At 36.9% G+C, this 21,838-nt stretch overlaps 1 protein-coding gene across 7 annotated transcripts in view; it reads left to right on the top strand.

Moving 5' to 3' along the window:
* The window catches only part of LOC127848763 (uncharacterized), a 65,425-nt gene extending 44,613 nt beyond the window's left edge, over positions 1-20,812 (top strand). For all 7 annotated transcript variants that reach the window (XR_008034757.1, XR_008034753.1, XR_008034750.1 and 4 more), the window contains exon 4: positions 19,377-20,812. The gene's annotated coding sequence lies outside the window, so the exon portion shown is untranslated. The remainder of the gene's footprint in view (positions 1-19,376) is intronic.
* The last annotated feature ends 1,026 nt before the right edge of the window (positions 20,813-21,838 follow it).

The following is a 21,838-nucleotide window of genomic DNA, read 5'->3' as shown; positions in this document are numbered from 1 at the left end:
GACAACGTTGTGTTCGATAACAATTATTCATTAACCGAGCTCTACGATGGCGATTTGTGTGAAAATGGCTCACGTAAAAGCTATTCGCATTTGCTAAATGGCGTGAAAAGAGTAAGCAGAAGTGGTGGGGAGATGGAAGAAGATTGATTGACTCGTTGAGCTGGTGGTTTTGCTAAACAAATTACAGAATGGTCAGTTTTGTAATCTGTGTCCCATTCCTTTGACAATATATAACATTGTTGGCGAACTACAAAATGGCCTCAGTGGTTATTTGTACGTCGTTTGTGACTATAGAAAAGTTCAATCGTGATGCTTATGGAAAGCAGCAGCATCGCAAGATCAGTGGAATGCCATGCGTTGACGTAAATACCAAGTTTGGAACAGGTATGTATGCATGTCTTCATTTTTCAACCCACCATTTCTATCAATGTTTAATCATTGAACAATTGCCATTGATCTTTGGACTTCTTACACATTTTCAGACCCCTTAAAATTCAAAGTGTCATTCCCAGTGAATATTTGTTTATCGTGTAATATATAAGGAAACATTCCGGTGTCCATCATATTCAGTTTTCAAATTTAGTTTTGCATTTGTGTTGTTAAATCCAATTGATTGCTCATTCATGTTATTTAATAATGTAATGATGATACGAATGAATTCTATGAAAATATATTGTAACGTCATCATTAAGTAACTACGGCCTTATTTCGTATTTATGTTCTCATCATTTTCAATTCTCTTTTCAGCAATGAAAGTCAGTTTGGGCAGGCCGGTGAAGGTAAATAACTTACTAACTACTCTAAACATAACGCCTATTGCAAATAGAAATCTTAAGAAGATGGAGGCTCGTGCTTGGGAGGCCATCAAGAGAATCTTAACTGCGTCGTCTAACAAAGCTGCCATTGATGCGTATGAGAAAGAAATGGCGTAAGTGTAAAAACTAACCTTTAATACAATGTTATTGATTATTCTTGTGCCAAATTTTAGTATTTTTCTCATCAGCTGTCTTCTTATTTCCTATTTCAGATTCAGATGAACATGAAACATATTAATAATAATTGTCTTATTAAAGGCACTGTGTTCATAGTTACATGTTTTTATTGTGTTTATGGTAAAATTACATTTTAAAAAGATTTTTGGTTAGAACCCCAGGGCAGGCACATTATTAAAAATATTTGTGATTGTTATTATATATATTCAAAGCTATTCGAAATAAAAAAAAATAAAAATAAATCATTACTTTTAGTAATAAATCTTATGAAGGAGCATAGGTATATTAAAATTCTAAGCTATTCATATAAATGGTGAATTCTTTTCACAAGCGATAATTTGAGTTCGACGACTTGTCAATATGTAATGTGCTTGTTGTGCTGAAAATGGATTTTTCTCATAACCAACGATCATATAGGGCGTCAGACTGAAACTTAAAGGGAAATTATAAAATTCATGAAGTAAGCATTGTGTGAATTTAATTTTGTATTTCAGTTCGAGGTACAGTAATGCCTAATATTACTCAGATTGCTGATGTGCATTTCAAGACTGGTTTTAAGTTCTCGATATATGTGAAGACAACAGTGCCAATTTCTTCCGAAGCTCAGAAAGTGATTGGCATCTCTGTTGATGATCATGGCATAATGCGTGTAAATGGTGGAAGTGTTGATAGTGTATCAATTAAAACTTCTCTACATGATTGTATGATGTGACTTGCAAAGTTTCCCACAGCCGTTTTTGTTGCTCATAATGGGCGCAGGTTTGATTTTCCGGTTTTGCTTAAGTTTACTATATTACACACAAATCCAACATGGCGTCCAAAAGGGCCGCCAAGATGACCACCAAAAACTAAATCATCATAACTATGTAACTATACACTCAGATAAGTTGATTTTGTTGTCTATACCGAGGTTTCGAGGGGTAAAGAACACATTTCGATTGTCAGACATAGTTTAAGTTTATTATGTTACACAGAAATCTCACATGGCGTCCAATGACACAATACGAAGGGCCGCAAGTCCATAACTTTTAACGTGATGCTTGTTATGTGAAATGCCATAGTTTGGACCTGCCGCATTTTCTGGATTTTGATAAGAGGATCGATATGTTTCAGCTTCAGGTAACACTGAATTGACAGAGAATGATGCGTATCTTGCATCAGCATAGCCAGTACCATGGGCTGCTGTCAGTCAAATTCTTGCCTATGATTAATATGTACAATGGGGACAAAGCGTGCATTCTGTCAACATAAGTCTTAGTTTGCAACCTTGCCACAACCTTCACACCATTGTAACGTTTGACCAACTTTTGTATTGCAAAACTGCCGACATCATCATTGATGCGCCACAAAGTAGTTGAAAATGTTGTTCAGAATTTGGGATGTTTTATAAACGTATGAACTTGCGGGGTGGGGGCGCAAAGGATCCCTCATGGAAGAAACCGCTCTCAAAAACATACTTGAGGCTGTCTAATGAGAAGTGCAATTGTGCACATTGTGACACGAAAAGCTGTCCAGAGGGCTTCACGGGACCATCTTCTTGTTGAAAAGTGTATACACAGCCAGCTTTCAGCCGAAATGACCAAGGAAGAACCAGACATTCAGATGCTGCTGGATCATGCCAAGGATTTGTTTGTTTGAGGGGCAAAACGACGCAAGCAGATATGTTATGCGATTTTGATCAAACTCGAGAGGGCTACAGAGAAGTAGAAACATGAAATTGCCCAGACTTCAAAGACAATCATAGTATGGCTGAATTATTAGCTTATAATGAACAATTCAAGGGTGTTGATTAAAGCATATCGTACTGGGTGTTGGTTAATGCATAAGGCAGTGCCCAATTTGCTATCCATCTTTGCTGCTGCTGGATACATTACCTTCAATCTGCCTATTACTACATATATCTGCAGCAAATGAGCAACCTAGAGGAAACGCACCCGGACGTTTATCGAAAGTTCGGTATTGGTTTTCACGTTGTTTGTAGGAGCCATCAGTGCTGGGCTGGGCTAGGACTTGATCTTGTTATTGAGCAAACATTGATGATGTTTTAATAGAGCGCATGTGGTCTACCTCGCGGCAGTGGAATGACTGAGGAAATGCAAACCCCTGGGACCCTATCTGCAACATCCGAGCACAACAGTGCGATGCATGATTACACAGACCTGACCGATACTACAAGTCAACAACACAAAATCTCAACTGAAGTGTGCATCAAAGTGGATTCTTTAGATCTAGAAAAATGCAGACGCAGATTACAACCTGATCACCATACACAGCTGACCCTCAGAAACATGGTCATTGGCATAGTGACTGGGTCACATGTGACTGTTCATGCAATTGAGGCGGTTGGGAATACCATCATAAGAGATATCAAAGGAAAGTCGGTCTTTGCTTATAAATTCACGAGAAAATACAGAGCCAAATCTCTTTAGTTCAATTCTATTTATTTTAGGTCGATTGCATCGAAAGGTTTAGGCTTATATTAACACTCTCGAGTCCGTTTCCTGGGCCTAGAACCAGTACTTGGTGTCTTTTGGGGAGATCTAAAGAACGCTCCCATGGTGGGGATGGATCCCGTGACCTCCCGGTCGCTAGGCGGACACCATATCCATCACACCACGGCGACCTTCCAAATCTCTTTGGAATAGCTTGACTGTTAAGATCACTTCTGACAGTGCTTTTGATCCTGCTCTTCTGTTCCAGCGTTTTCTGGTGGTGTCAAAATATGGAGATCCTTCCCTTGCATGCGTTTGTCTTATGAACTGAGCTCTCATCCTGCTGCCTTCTTTGAAGCCAAGAACATACTTTGTACAGCAGATAAGCCTCAGATCGCTCAGGCAATTTGAGAGTATGCTGTATACACATCATGTGAGGCTGTGATGAACTGTATTCATGAAACAGATGCATGATGGTGGTACTTTGCTGCATCGTTAACCATGGAGAAGGGCGACTCACATAACGCAATAGCCGAGTCTTATGCAGATTCAGTGAAAGGCATTACGGACAAGCGACAGTGGGGTTCGATGGCTATGAAGACGGTGATTATAACAAAGATAAATCGCACCGGAAACGTGAATCACATTGTGAGTTTCAGCAAAAAAAACAGAATGCACATGTAAAAAGGGAATACTTTTTGTATCGTGACAGAAACAAGACCGGCATGATTGCTCTGATCAGAACAACTCTGACTTAAATGGGATGCTATGTTGTTCTGTCTTCAGGGGAGGCAGACGTTCAAATTGTTAAATACAGTATAACGATCCCGTCGTAGCACCACAACGTTGGTGGGCGAGGATACAGATTTGCTCATCTTGGTCCTGCATTACTCCGAAAGGGACAATAAAATCATCTACTTCCGCTTTTATGTAAATAAGTAGTCAAAGGAACGCAAAGTGTATAATATTAACCTTTTGAAAGAACTTGTGCTCATTCAGGCTGTAATTAATCTTCAATGATTTTCAACAACGGTAAAAAATCAAGTCTACAGAAGTTAGTAAAATATGATCCTATCATGAAGTCATGTGCTGGTTCATTCGCTCTTACAAATGTCGTACATTGGATTTTATGATTAGTCAACTCCTTAGTGATAACCTCAATTCTATTAAAGTGTTTGTTGTCTCTTAAACTATGGCATTTTACATAACAACCATAACGTTAGAGTAACAAGTTATGGACTTGGGGTTCTTCGTATTATGTTGATGGTTATTTTGGACGCCGTGTTGGATTTTTTGTAACATAATTAGCTTACATTTTGTCTGATAATATAAATTTGATATTAATGTGTTGTTTGCTCTCTGAAACCTGGTTATATTCACCACATTCATAAAATTTTAGTGGATAGTTACATAGTTATATTTAATAATCATAAATATGTTTTGGCGGCCATCTTGGCGGCCATTTTGGACGCTATGTTGGATTTGTGTGAAATATTATAAACTTAAACAATGTCTGATGATGTTAATGTGTAATTTGCCCCCTGACATTTATGTATAGACACCAAAATTGTCAAATTTGAGTGGATAGTTACATAGTTATGATCATTTTATAGGTTTTAGCGAACATCTTTGCGGCCATCTTGGCGGCCATTTAGGACGCCATGTTAAATTTCTGTGCAACATAATTAACTTACACTTTGTCTGATGATAATAATGTGTTATTTGCCCCCTGAAACCTGAGTATAGACACCAAATTCATCAAATTTAAGTTGATAGTTACATAGTCATGATCATAAATTAGTTTTGGCGGCCATCTTGGCGTCCGTTTTCGACGCCATGTTGAATTTGTGTGTTCTAAATTAAACTTAAACAATTTCTGATGATCATAATGTGTTCTTTGCCCCTTGAAATCTAGGTATAGACACCAAATTCATCAAATTTGATTGGATAGTTACATAGTTATGATCATTAATAGGTATTGGCGGCCGTATTGGAGGCCATCTTGAAAAAAAAAACTTTCCGGAGGTCTGATTGTGGTAAACTTTTATTATGTTTTTAAGGACCTTCTACCCTACCAGGATCAGTGAAAATACGTTGTGTAGCAATTTTTGGGGGGTCAAAGTGTATATTTACCCTACTTCGGTTCAATTTCTCCCAGACAATTTATGAAAATTCAGCTCATTGAGGCCCTATCTTCAAAGGAGAAAAAAATACCAAAAGCCGCCAGTACCAGACTGTTATCAACCATTTTCATATGCTACTGGCATGCATCTTCCTTGATGTATAGGTGTAGTTTTGCCCCCCTTACTGGTACACCCCACCTCAATTTTGGGTACTTGGCTGAAGGACTAAAGGCACATTTCTCTTTCAATGACACTTTTTATGCCCCCCTTCGAAGAAGAGGGGGAATACTTTTTTGCACATATCGGTCGGTCCGTCCACCTGATGGTTTCCGGATGATAACTCAAGAACGCTTAGGCCTAGATCATGAAACTTCATAGGTACATTGATCATACTGGCAAATGACCCCTATTGATTTTCAGGTCCCTATGTCAAAGGTCAAGCTCACAGTGACTCGAAATAGTAAAATGGTTACCGAATGATAAATCAAGAATGCTTAGGACTGGGATCATGAAACTTCATAGGTGCATTTATCATGACTGGCAGATGACCCCTATTGTTTTTCAGGTCACTAGGTCAAAGGTCAAGGTCACAGTGACTCGAAACAGTAAAATGGTTTCCGGATGATAACTCAAGAATGCTTACGCCTAGGATCATAAAACTTCATAGGTACATAGGTTCCTCGCCTGAGGGAGGATATGGCGAGGTAGTGAAGTTGTTACTCAAGCCTCACTAAACGTGTTTTTTATGAATACCGAAACAGAAGCTCGTACAACTATATTGTTTATTTTGTTAGTTTTAGTTATTTCAAAGTGTGGGTAACCGGAAAAATACGCTGTTTTGCGGATTTGGAACCACAAATTTTTTTGTTAATTGATATAATATTTATTCTAGAGCACTTTGGTGATGGCTATTGTTTTAGTTTTGTATACCACTTGAATCTTGTGCGCATGAAATACAAGATGGTAAACAACATTTAATTTGAGGAAATCCACTTATGTCAGTACTAACTCGCTTTTTGTGACATTTTTTCAGGTATGATTTTTAATTATTGTTTCGAATGGTAATATTTTAATGCGAGGATTGTTGCCTATCAATTAGTGTCTAAATTCACGTCACATACTAGTATTTACATTTAAAAGGATCTTTCATATATGCTTATGGTGTGATGTAAGGTCAGATCTATGGCTTTTTAGTTTGTGCTGTGGTTTTGTGTTTTGAAAATTTATTATTTGCGACATAGAAGATAGAATGCTTATACTTAAGATAGCAAGTATTACAAGTTTATTGTATTGCAGACCGTGCAGATATTGTGCCTACTTACCGAGGCCACACACTAAAAACTTTGAATCTACAAAACAAATAATGATGATACTACTAGTAATAATGTTTCTGATGATTCGCGCTTCGAATATGCTACCCATTCCCTTGTTATATTCGTACGCATTTGTCTTTTGATTATTTTTTATCAAGTTGTATACGTACAGAATAAAAAATAAATAAAAATACCTATAAAATCACTGAAATATACATAATATTTTTGTCAACGCAAGGAGTCACAAAACAAGTGGTGTTATTATAACATATCATTAAAATTTGTCACATACATGTACCATATTGAACAAAACCATTAATGGAATTGTGTTCATATAAAAACATTTGATTGTAATGTATAACTAGTATAACTAGTAAAAAGGTGTTTGTTTCCACTTCAATCGCAAAAAAATAAGGAAAGTTAGGTCAGCGTATTTTTCTTTGTTTTTCATTGAACCTTTTTACTTTAAAACAAGCAACTTCATAATGCACCAACGATATCCATAGACAGAAATCTTCATAATGTCTATGCAACATCCTTTATAACTATATAAAGTTGGACATAAGAAAATGCCCCAAAACAAACAATTTTCTGTTACAAAGTCGATTCAAAATAGCAAAGCAAATTTTAGGGTCGCAACAAAAATAGGGTCGCTCGTGTTATTCAAAACAAACTTTTTTTACACCTATGAATATGTAATTTACACATGTATATTGTTATAAACCAATTATTTTGAAATTATGCTATTGAACGGATTGTATACAATAGGTGCCCAACAAAACACATTCATGCTTTGTCGACTCCTCTATCTCTCCTGGACTAAGTAAACACTGTGAATACCAATCTCTTCCTTGACTCAAACTAACCAAAGGCGCCCTCGAGCCTTCCTTAGTCGAGGTTGAGTCGAGATGGAGGTTGAGTGACATTCAAGAATATAGCCATTAGTCAACTTAACAGCCCTGTTGCGTGAAATGTGTACAGTTACTGTGGTAATCAGGTAGGGAAAAGTCGAAAAGGTAATAAACTTCTTAATAGTAACTCCTAGTTTTTGTTTCAACCTTACTACATTTTCCTAGTTTTTTCCTAGGTTTTTGTAAATTATTTTCCTAGTTTTCTCCTAGTTGTTTCAAAGATGCTGCTGGAAAGCGTGGAAATATATGTGTGAGAGGGTGGGGGTGAGAGGGTGGGGGGGGAGGGTGGGGGGGTGGGGGGGTGTTCGTAAACACATTATAACTTTTACAGTGTTTTCATATCAATGAGTACTCAACCCCTATCGTAAATTAGCAACGTAAGAATAAGTTCCGAATCATCTCCCCTTGAAGTTGAGAAAAATATGAAATAACGCATACAAGATGAAACAGATTTTTTAAAACCTACACAGTTCTGTCCCATTAATGAAAACTGCACACAGATGCCAGTAAAAATCAAAGTACTTGCAGTACTGGTGTGACGATGCTTTTGAAGAGGATGGATATAAAACATCAATTTAAGTTTATCTATATCACCACAACTGTGTATGTTGATACGAACATTTGGGTACGATAAAAAATTTGGGTACGACAATTTTGGGTACGAAAAAAAATTTGGTACGAAAAAAATTTGCGTTCGAAACATTTTAGGTACGAAAAAAAGTTTAGGGGTACGGGGAAGTAGTACCCGTGGGTAACTTGACCCATTGAGCGAAACTGGGAGGCGGGTCACATTCTTGTTCATTAAGTATGGCAATACCTTCATGGTGATTCTCGAAAGTAGGTATGAGCACATAGCCGGACCATGTGAACTCAATCGTATGAGCACTTGACTATCCGAGTTCGCCCACGAAAATATGGATAAGTTAACTAATAGCGAAATGACCTTATACATTTATATGCTGAAATCTAACAATCAAACAAAATATCAAACATGGTATGTACAATTAGGTGGCTGTGTAATTTCTGTTAGAATATCGTATTCAATATGAAATTTTTTAATGATTATGCCCGCACTTGAGTTTGTTGCCTTGTTTTAGTCTATACGCGCCTAGGCTGCACCCAGTGTGCGTATTTGTGTTGTTTCAAGGTAATGAGTTACCTCCGCGCTGAGGCTGCATAATGTTGGGACCCGGAGTGTGTCCAGCACTCCTACCTACTAAGATTAGATTGACGACAGTTGGGACGCATTTTGAATGAAGCTGTTTGATTTGTACTGAAATACTTTTTAATTTTTTATATGGTAAAATGCTCCTGGGGGGGGATGAGATTATCCGGAAAAAACACCTGTTCGGAATGGTGACCACAAAACAGACAAAATATAACATTGAGCCGGGAGCGGGAATCGAACTGGTGTCGTAAAGGTGAAAAAGCGAAGGCCCTTACCACTGCGCTAGCGGGACGGACAATTACGCAAAGATATGTTGTTTTATCTATATATATCATAGCAGTGCAGCGTTTACCATTTGCAGGTTCGAAATTGTTCGCATTCTTTAGTTTTGTGATCACGTAAAAAGTTAATTTTACATGTTTTTATTCGCAATTTATTTACTAAATCGAGAACAAATATCAAACAAAATAGAGAAAATGTATAGTTGTTTCATCGGTCCATAAAAATAAAATGGATGTAACGTTCTGATACACTTATTGAATCTGTTTCTCCAGGATATGCTGTTCTATTAATATTTACCTTTATCAACACGAACGACAACTCTGCTAGAAGAATGTTTTCAATGAAAATCAACGAGCAATCTCCTACGCAGTGGCAAATGCCAAGGGAAGTAACTGAAAAATCGAGTTATCTCAATCGGACTGGCTCGGTCTTTTACATAGGTCGCCATTGTAAAGATTTTTTTTACTTGTTATCAAACCTTAGACGATGCTGTTCCAGCATCGTCAAAAAAGGAAACCAATGCAAATAAAATGAACTAAGAAATATTTGGAGGTTAAAACACAAAATGATAGATAATGGTTATTTGCAGTTATTAACACAACATCATAGATAATGGTTACTTGGGAGTTATAACACACAATCATAGATAATGGTTATACCAGTATCTTTTTCTATTTTGTTTAAAATAATATATTAATATTTACAGTAGAACAAAGTCGTTCCATGTAACTTCATTGAGTGCCTTTTTACACTGATATTCCCGACGCCCTTTGATGCTTTGCATCAATACTTATCTTGTACATGTTTGAAATAAATGTTCATACTGCAATTTGATCTTTATTTTTTTTTGAATGGCCAAATAATTCGATTTTGAAGAAATGGAAAATTATTCAAAAGTGACACAAAATTGGGCTATTTGTAGATCAATTTTAGGGCTAGTTAATGTGATCGGTCTTTCTTCGTCGTCCGTTAAAATTTTCACTAAAGCGAAATCACCTACTCAGCTGTGATTGAACAGTTTTCAAAGCTAGTAAGGTTGAAGTATGCTTTTATTTCCATATTATGTCCACATCGCACTTTATTTATCAAAATATTTAAAAAAATGAAATATTTTTTTAAGAGCCGGTATAGTTTTATATTAGTTGTAATACACGTACCCTTTGACTAGATCGGTCTTTGGACTGGCCCTATATATATATATATATATATATATATATATATATATATACTCAACCGGATTATTAATGTGCAGTCATCATTGTAAAATGCACGGCGAATATAAAAGTAACGTTTGACTTTAATGGCATTTAATTTGTCATGCAGTTGATTACATAATTTCAATTGGGTACATTATTCTGATTGGCTATAGTATATAATTTTACTGGGCTTAAATATTCAATGAAGCGAGATGCCTTCACGAAGCGCACGAGGAAATCGAGCGTGGGACTACTTGGATTAATTATGCCATGTGCGACATGTACACAGTCAAAACTGCGTATTGGAAAAGGAGGCGCTTACTAAATTCATGCACGAATAAATCCCAAATCATGTATTGTCTTTTAGACAAACCATTGAAAACATATGCACATGCAGAATGATAATTGTAATTACATGTATAAGAATTGAAACGCTATTTCTTCGCTTCATCGATGTAAGTAGGTTAGTTTTGGTATTTAATTCGGTTTTATGCAAATTAGTTCCTCACAAAAAACATGCACATTTTCAACTAGAGACAACTAAACATCTTACATTTAAGAGACCGGAAAGCGCGTTCAAGATAACACTTTAATAGCTGCAGTGAAGTGTCAAGCAGAAACTATGATAGTGAGCATTAAAATCCGATTCAATAAAAACTTTACTCTGATTTAACAAAAGTTGAGCTTCAAATCTTCGCATAGAAACTGATAATTTAAATTAAAAATCTCTAATTCTAAATATCAAATTTAAAAAGATGATTTATAAAACAACATAACAGCTAATGAGTTTCAAACTGTTCTTAAGTATTTAATCAGAAAAGGTTAGACAAATGAAAGTAACGCCAACAAGAGGTCTAAGAGGCCCTGGGTCGCTCACCTGAGGGAATGAGATGAAAAGAAAGACGAGTTAAACTCGTGTGCAAATATTTCAGAACATTTATATGACAAAGGCTGACTTCAAGTCAAGGTTAAGGTTTTCCAAAGTATTTAATAAAAGCATATATAGAAAATTACCCGACCCCCTAGTAGACATGGTACCCGATCCCCTGGTAGACATGGCCCGACCCCTGGTTGACATGGCCCGACCCCCTGGTAGACATGGCCCGACCCCCTGGTAGACATGGCCCGACCCCCTGGTAGACATGGCCTGATCCCCTGGTAGACATGACCCGACCCCCTGGTAGACATGGCCCGACCCCCTGGTAGACATGGCCCGAGCCCTGGTAGACATGGCCCGACTCCCTGGTAGACATGGCCAGACCCCCTGGTAGACATGGCCCAACCCTCTGGTAGACATGGCCCGACCCCCTGGTAGACATGGCCCGACCCCCTGGTAGACATGGCCTGATCCCCTGGTAGACATGGCCCGACCCCCTGGTAGACATGGCCCGACCCCCTGGTAGACATGGCCCGACTCCCTGGTAGACATGGCGCGACCCCCTGGTAGACATGGCCCGACCCCCTGGCAGACATGGTTTTTAATACTGATTGACCAGTACCATTTAACAACTCAAAAGTGTCAAGGAAACATAAGTTTTGACCAAAGTTCACGAAGATTGGGCTAAAAATGCAACTTGTAGAGTTATCACATGTTTACATTATAAACAAAAAGAGAAAACTGCCCCACCCCCTGACGGCTAATTTTTTCCCCGCCTATCAGTACCAATTTCGAACTTGACTGAAAAATCAATAATACCAATTTTCTGACTAAGTTTTATAATGATTGTCAATCAAAAGTTACTTTAATGGTGTTCACAAGCTTCTTTTACTACATAAAATATATGGAAAATGACCACACGGTGGCCATGTTTTTTGACGGACCAGAACCAGTTTCAAACAAACAATACATATAGAGAAAACTAACCCAACCCCTGAAAGCCATATTTTCCCACCGATCCTGACCATTTTCGAACTCGCCCATGATATCAATAAAACCACTATTTTGACTAAGTTTCATGATAGGGAAAATATGTGACTTACAAGGTAACTTTATAGCCATGTCCGGAAAACTGCCCCACCCCCTGGCCGCCATGTTTTTCAACCGACCAGAATCATTTCGAACTTAAGAAGCGACATATCATTTACACAAACATTTAAGCAAAGTAAATGTGACTTCTAGAGTATTCACAAGGTCTTTATTTTTTGACCAAGTGACCTTGTTTTCGACCCCACATGACCAGTTAAGAACTCAATTGAGGTATGATGTGGACAAATGTCCCGACAAAGTTTCATGAAGCTCGGACAAGAAATGCGGCCTCTAGTGTTCACAATGTATGTATGTATGTATGTTGTATGTATGTATGTATGGTTATGTTGTATGTATGTATGTATGTATGTATGGATGTATGTAGTATGTATGTATGTATGTTATGTATGGTATGTACTGTATGTATGTATGTATTTATGTATGTATGTATGTATGTATGTCATGTCTTGTCTGCATATTGTACTGTATGTATGTATGTATGTATGTATGTTAGTATGTCCTGTATGCATGTACTATGCTATGTGCTAGTATGTATGTATGTATTCATGTATGCATGTATGCATGTATGCCATGCATGATGCAGTTGTATTGGCTGTATGAGTATGTATTGTATTGTATGTCTGTATGTATGTATGTATGTATGCATGCATCCACTGTATGTCTGTATGTTTGTATGTATGGTATAGTATGTATGCTATGTATGTATGTATGTATGTATATATGTAGTAATGTATGTATGTATGTATGTATGTATGTATGTATGTATGTTATGTAGTCTGTATGTATGTATGTATGTATGTATGTAGTGTATGTATGTATGTATGTATGTATGTTATGTATGTATGTCTGTATGTATGTATGTATGTATGTATGTATGATTGTAGTATGTATGTATGTATGTATGTAGTATGTATTGTGCGATGTATGTTGATTTGTATGATGTATGTATGTATGTATTATGTATGTATGTAGTATGTATGTATGTATGTATGTATGTATGTATGTATGTATGTATGTATGTATGTATGTATGTATGTATGTATGTATGTATGTATGTATGTATGTATGTATGTATGTATGTATGTATGTATGTATGTATGTAGGTATGTATGAATGTATGTATGTATGTATGTATGTATGTATGTATGTATGTATGTATGTATGTATGTATGTATGTATGTATGTATGTATGTATGTATTTATGTATTTATGTATGTATGTATGTATGTATGTATGTATGTATGTATGTATGTATGTAATTATGTGACCATATGCGCATCTTGGTATTTCTATATTTTTTTATACAAATTCAATTTGTGGCTGCTGACTGAAGAAACCTAAAAGGTTCTACATTATAGTGCCTATGGCATCAAATGGAATAACTTATCGAATGAGAATAATAAATATTGACATAAATAACATTGTTTTGTAGTTTCATTCAAATGTTTTCAGAATAATAGAAATGGTTACATTTGAGGAAAAAAAAACTTTTGAACGTCCATCATTTGGAAAAAAATATATCATACACATACAAACATTATGGGCAATAACTCATGGAATCAGAATGTTTACATTGACATGAATAACAGAGTTTTGTACTTTCATTCAAATGATTTGAGAATTATAGAAATGGTTAAAAAAGTTGAATAAAGAAGAGCTTTCTCCATAGGATGACATATGCACCCAAAAAAAGCTTTGATAGAAGTTACGAGCATTTTTCGAAACCTAATCGCTGATTTTGAAAACTAAACGCGGACCCTAAGTTCAAGGTCAAGGTCAAAGTGGTCAAAAATTGTATGCGTATGGTAAAGTCTTGTCCATATACACATGCTTACCAAATATGAAGGTTACATCTGAAGCGTTATAGAAGTTATGAGCATTTTTTAAACCCTAACGCAGATTTCGAAACCCAAACGCGGACCCTAAGTTCAAGGTCAAGGACAAAGAGGTAAAAATTTGTGTGCGTATAGAAAGGCCTTGTACATACACACATGCATATCAAATATGAAGGCTACATCTGAAGCAACATAGAAGTAATGAGCATTTTTTTTTAAGTATGACGGACAGTCCGATCACTTAATGCCCTCCTTCGGGGCATAAAAAACAAAAACATTCGACCTCTATCATTTAAAGAATAATGTAGCATAAACATACAAACATTAAGATAACACGCAAATTCCTTGAATTGATATCCCTGCCAAATAAATTGTGTTTATGGATGGGTGTAGAACTAAAAGAAAAGGTATAAGTAAAGGGTTGTGCCTTTTCTTATTTATTTATTTTTAACCCATTTGTACCTGTGATGGGTTTGCAGACAATAAAATGCAGTTATTACATAATCCCTTGATGCATAGTAAAGAAATGACTTAAGAATTAATCATATTTGTGACCTTTGACCTAAATGTGTTACCTTGACCTAAGACCCTAGGATTATGGGTGTTGAATGTGAAGCACCCGCAGATCATTGCGAACAACTATGGCAAGTTTCATGGCTCTGACTCATGTGTTAATGGAGATAATGCTGTAAGCTTATATTAAAAAAGCATTCTGTTTCAAGATATAAAGGGCCATCACTCCATTATTAACAGATGGTGTACAATGCCATTTGGTGTGCATCATCCTCTTATCCATATATACACTCATACCAAGTTTCAATGAAATCCACCACAGCACTTCCAAGTTATGGCTCCGGACACAAATGTGCCGGAAGGACGGACGGATGGACGCCAAACAATATCCCTCCGCCTATGGCGGGGATAACAAAATCAAGATTAACAACAGACATATCATGTTTAAACTTAAAAACAAGGGATCGCCAGCTTTTCAATAAAAATGTGACCTTGACCTTGGAGATCTTGACGTTATCATTTTGCGCGACACACAGTCCAATGATGGTGAAAAATAATTTTAAAATCTCACAATGGCCCGGACAAGCTCATTTATGGCATTTTTGACCTTTGAACTCAAAGGGTGATCTTGATCTTGGAGATATCAAAGTAATTCTTTCGCGCGACACACCGTCCAATGATGGTGAACAAAAATGCCAAATGATTTGAAAATCTCACAATGGACGACATAGTTATGGCCCGGATAAGCTCATTTATGGCCATTTTTGACCTTTGAACTCAAAGCATGTCCTTGACCTTGAAGATATTGACGTAATTCTTTTGCGCGACACACCGTCCCATAATGGTGAACAAATGTGCCAAATGATTTTAAAATCTCACAATAAATGACAAAGTTATGGCCCGGACAAGCTTGTTCCGCCCGCCAACCAGCCCGCCAGCCCGCCAGCCCACCCATCCACCCGCCCGCCCGCTCGACCGCCCGACAACCCGCCATCCGAACGCCCGCCCACCGGCCGCCCGCCCGCCCACCCGCCCGCCGAGTTTTTCCTTCGGAAAACCTGGTTAAAATGTTCCTCAATTTGGTTTATATGAAACAACTTTACAAAAGTGTCACAATCTATGTAAAAGCCATACAGCACTAGAGTATGGATGAATCGTTCTGAAAGTACTGAAGTACGCTAAATAGAACATTTGCGATAAAAACGAAACTTAAATGAGCAAAAATAAACAAAACAATATAGCACAATAAAAACTGAACTAAAAATGTTATTTCACAGTAAGTCGATATAAACTAATCCGGCATGACCATATGTTTTGGGAAACATACACGCTTCCATATTTTTTTAAACAACGCCCTTTGTCCACATAAATTATATCGACTCCTTCAGTTATATCGCCATGTCAACATTATGTTACTTGCAAGTCATCAAGATATATGCCGTCATACAGTAAACAACACAGAACTAGTTAAATTTACAAGACGGCTAAAGGTTAAAATATTGTCAGAGATTTTGGCTCTTATGTCAACATGCGGACTGTTTAAGTCTGGACAACTTATCTTATGTCGACAAATCAACATAATTTTAGGTGTCATGCTCTTTTGAAAATGACTTGCCATCGTAGTTTTAGTCGACACGATGAGTTATTTTGACGACATGACACCTTTTTTCATATCATGCCGTCATAGAATGTTTACATCATCACGGTATCAGGGTGTACCATATACGTTTCCATACTCCCATCATAATAAAAGTTTAGATTAGACAGTTAATTTCCGACGTTTAAAATATGCCGATAAAATATCAAGATTTTGTTGCAGTTCATCCGCTGAATTTGTGAAAATCACAATGTCATCTGCATACATAAACAGAAACATCTTAAGAGTACTATTAAAAGGCTTTCAAACATTTCTCCACTTTCACAATTTAGTTTTAACACATGAGCGTACTTTCTTATACATAGATTTGATAACATTAAAAGGCTTACCTGTAATACCCAGTTTGCATAATTTGTGCCAAATGTTTGGTCTAACCAAATAATCGAACGCTTTAGAAAATCACCAAATATACAAAATAACTGTTGGGTTTGATTATAGCTATATGGGTTATTAAACCATGTAATACAAAGATATTGTCCCTAGTTCCCATTTTAGCCCTAAAGCCAGCTTGCGCTTCTGCATATTTTTAGTTTGCGTGGATAGGTAAAATGTAGCCTTCACTCCAACATGAAGGGATATAATTACATTCTAAAATCTTATTGAACAGTTTCACAATACTATCAACTAATACATTTTTACCATACACTAAAAATTCATTTAAAATACAATCGGGCCCTGCACTTCGCCCCTACTTTAGTTTTGAAATACCTTTCAATGCATCTGCATTTGTAAATGGCCTATCCAACTCATTAAACATAATTTTTAATTTATCCAACTCATTAAACATAATTTTTAATTCATCTTCGGCAATTCTATTTGTGAAATCAATTACATCTTCGTCTGCTTGAAAAATATACTATCAGGCTATGTATAGCTCTAAAAATCAAAGCACTGAAAGTATTGGTTTGACGATGCTTTTGAAGAGGATGGATATATAGAGGATATTTCTTGGATTCGGCGGAATATCGATTATCCCAGAAAAACAGCGAAAAATATCGATATTTTCACTGTTATTTTTCACTGCTTAAAACAGTGAAATACCAGTTTATTTCACTGATATTTCTGTATAAATCACCGGAAAGCATAAAATAAATCAGCATCCATTTAAGTTTATCTACATCACCGCATTTGTGTAATTTTTATTGCTTGTCATTTATCCGCAGGTCAATAGTTAATGGTTGTGGTGCAATCGTTTCCGTTTTTGGAACTCCCTTCAATGAGATTTATTTACCTAAATATCTTATATTTGAACTTACAATTCTTTTGGGAGTAATAGTACAGACAACTGGATAAAACAGCAACAAGATGCTAACCCATTATTTTTCGAGGAACATAATTGAGAATTCCTGTGCTTGCTCCCAATCACAGTATGTTGGGGTATGATAATAGTCAAATTTTGTTTTTCTTCTCAAAAGATTTTCGTAGATTATAAGTTGAGGAATATATCATCCAAGTCTACAACTTTTAGAAAGCCATTTTTTTCATTTATTTTTATTGATAAACAATGTTTTGTAACAATCTATACTATACATAGATAGCTTTAACAGCACAATGTGGTTCACATGAAACTGATTGTTTCCTAGTGGTGTTAACTAATTTTTCATTCAGATCTAGAAAAAAAGGCATTGTGAGTATGAACAAACTATTTGCATCTATCCGGTCTAGTTGAGCCTTGTTACCGAGTTCCTACTTTTATTTATTTGAACATTCTGATCAACTGCCATGAAGATCAGGTAAAAAATGTAAGTGTTAACATAGATTTTAATGATTTTAGTTATTGATTAAATGCTTGGAAGCACATGACCCACTTTGGAACGTGACCTGTTAACCACTGAGACTAGACCTTGTGACCAAAATGTTGAATATGCTACTTTCAAGCTTGACATTGAAATCATTTAAAATAATGTTCTAACCAATTAACAAGTGGATCAGAGACAGAATGTGACCACTAAAGTATTAACAGACATTTTCTTATATTTGACCTAGTGCCCTAATTGTTGATAGAATATGAAACCCAAAATGACATAGAAGTGACTAGTTTAATAAGAATCTGGCAAAGAGGTGACACTCAAATTTAAACATTGTAAAATGATATCTTATGTGTTCACAATAAACTTTGGATAAAATACAACAGACAAAGAGTGATAACAAAAGCTCACCTTGTCACATCATAACAAGTGAGCAAAATAACCAAAACTATGACATCATATAATTGCTCAGTTACTTCCAATAACAATAAAATGTTACTTTTGAAACAAATACAATACCTTCCATTTCTTACTACAGGCTGTTCTAAAACAAGATAGCCCTGTATCGCTCACCCAAAACTCCTTCTATAGTGTCAAAAACTTGTGTATGATTTGACTAAGTTGTAACCTAGCTTTAGCCTGCACATGACCAACATGCAAATTCAGCTTTTGATTTGATTAAGATGGACATTGTAAGCAATTTTCATGAAAATCAGGAAGAAAATGTGACCTGTAGAAAGATAAAGGAAGTTTTCTATATTTTGACCTAATGACCTAGTTTTCGACAAACAACCAACTTTCAAACTGAAACTTTATTTCATAGAGATAACATTCTGTCTAATTTTCATGAAGATCTGGAAGAAATTGTGACCTCTGGAGTGTTCACTAACCTTTTCTGTGAGTTGGTTTGTTGACCTAGTTTAAACCACATATGACCTACTTTCAAACTTAACCTAGAATTGACCAAGATGAATATTAACCAACATAAGACAAACAAGGGCTCGCCAATGCCTCCGGATTTTCTTTTATATTCTTTAGAACGGTGCTTTTGAAAGAAAGTAAAATTTTGAATGTCCAGAATGTCGGTTTCGTCAGCGTGCGTTTCAGAGACACAAAATAAATCATAATTTTTAATAAAATTTTGGAATTCAGTTATAAACAGTCTTTTTCCCAGGCCACTCACGTTTAAACAACCTAATTTAATATTACTGTTTTTCAGGTTAGAGGCACAGTGTCTTCCTTCGGGGTCCTAGTGAGCTCCGCCCCGGTAAGGTGTGTTCCTGGATCCAGATGCGTCCCATGGGCGCTGTATCGGTGGTTGAGGCTGCAAGAGCCAAGCTGTAGGGCCGTTTCCGACTGGCGGTTTGGGGAATCCATGCGAGGTGCGTGTTGGGCCGTTTCCGATTGGCGGTTTGGGGGATCCCTGCGGGGTGCGTGTTGGGCCGTTTCCAACTGGCAGTTTGGGTGGTCCCTGCTAGGTGCGTGTTGGCGAGGATTCCTCCTCCGGGAAGGCGATTGCGATTGTTGCTTTCGCGGAGTCCTGCGCTCAAGCACAAGGGAAGCATCGCGCTGGCTACGCTCCTGCGATACAGCCTTGTTCGAGTCGTTGGAATGGGCACGAGGAGCCTGTGACATGGCTGGCTGTGTATGGGATCTGTTTACATTTCTAGCTGGAGCAAACTGTGTGTTTGTGAAAAAATGGTTGTGCTTTGTAACACGGCTGCTTTGCATGATCGTATCCCAGTTTGGAAAGGCATCAGCGACAACGCGACCATCATGAATGATTTTGGCTGGATATATTATGCTGGCCTTGCTTTTGGGATATTTTTGGCGTAGGCGCTTGAACTGTGGCCATAATTGCTTGCGGGCATCAACAATCTCGCGTGGATAATCTCTATTTATGTGAAAAAGTGTTTCATGGAGCTTGTTAGCATTCGAGAGGATGTGCTCAGTGTCACGGAATCCAGACAGTATATAATGATGGGTCTTGTGGAGCCGTGCCGGAATTTCCCCAGCCTGTGTATTCGGGGGTTAGGAGGACAGGGGTCGATCTCAAGCTTCTCTCTCAAGAAAGTTGATATTTTATGGAGACAATTTTCATCCCTGTCCTCTGGGATGCCACTTATTAAAAGGTTATTTCTGCGACACCTAGCTTCTAGATCTATTGACTTGTACTCTGCCGATCATGGTCAGACAGTGTTGTTTCCATAGTGTTTACTTTATTTTGTTAGTTTAGACGGTCAACTTTATGAGATATGCCTTTCATTTCCTGGAACAGCATAGACAGCTTAGCATCAAGTGAGAGACTCTCGTAGTCCGACAATGTTTGGGACCGTTCGTACTCACTGTTACTGCTGCCCGTGTTTACCCGAGGCCGCTTTTTCTCTCTTGTAGTCGTTGACCAAGGTCCGCCATTTTGGCTGAAAGTCTCATTTTCCAACACATTAAAATCGTTTCTGGTGAGAAATTGTGATCGGGCGTCCGAGTTTTGATGTTCCATGTTTGTGAAATGCTTGAACTTACACTTGTACACATTAACATACCATTATTCAATGTTTATAACATTCTTTTCGTTGTTTTTGCTATTTTATTTACTCTGCTAGAAAAAACCGCGGTTATCCGCGCACTCGACCGGAAGTACAGTTAAATGTTAAATGTACAGTTGCATGTTAAATGTTGTTTTGTTTATTGTGTCCTGAAGTGTATAGACAATGATAACTAGCCTTAAATAAAAGACCATCGTAAGCAAGTTGTTTGTTTCCATTTACCCGATCGACCCTAATTTAAAGTTCGACTCTCAACTATTTGGTATTTCAGGTTGAGTTTTCGATCATGTGTGTAAACCTCGATCATATTCACGTTCTGATTATATTTGCTAAATTCAATCATAATCGCTAAATTGACTTTTAATGGACACAAACATAACTAAACTGGAAATGTATGCCACAAACTGATGCCCTCACTACAACAGTTTGGATACAGACAATACACTATAGTAATGTACAGTGAACAAAAGCAATAGGCCAAAATCTACACAAAACTGGTCGCAACCAGAATTCCTACCTTAACTATTATTTTTAAATTAAGGTCATTAGGAAGCGAAAGTTTGAGAGAAATCATCAAAACAGTAAACGAGGATTTTAAAACACAAAGCGGGAAGGCAGACAGAAACAATTCTTCCAAAACTAGTCGCATACACAATTCCATTCTTTACGATCGTCTACACATTAAGGTGATTCAACTAAAAATGGTTTCAGCGAGATCAGCGCAGTAGTTAAAGAGGAGTTGATAACACAAAATTGTGGGACTTTATATGTTCAAGTGTTAAAACAATAGACCCTTTCAGTATTGCCGGTTTTTAATTATCTCCCTTGTGTGACGTCATGCGAGGATTATCGAGTGTATCGATTGTTAACGAGAACAGAGATCTTGTTTGAAAATGTTTTTTTCAACGCTGTTAATAGACAGAACATATGCACGAAAAGGTTTGTACTTACCTAATAGTTAATAATGTATTATTTTGTAATGAAATTTTGATATTCGGTTTATACTGCTGATAAAGCAGCGGTATTGTTCATCAGAGAATGTAATCGGAGTACTAAATATTGAAAATCCCACAAAAGAAAACAACTAAATAAACCGTATTCTTTCTTATAGTAAGACATTTATAAATGATGTTTA

The sequence above is a fragment of the Dreissena polymorpha genome, chromosome 10 (genome assembly GCF_020536995.1).
Source record: "Dreissena polymorpha isolate Duluth1 chromosome 10, UMN_Dpol_1.0, whole genome shotgun sequence".
NCBI lineage: Eukaryota > Metazoa > Mollusca > Bivalvia > Myida > Dreissenidae > Dreissena > Dreissena polymorpha.
Note: the sequence above shows the minus strand (reverse complement) of the source record. Positions and strands in the feature narration are given on the sequence as shown.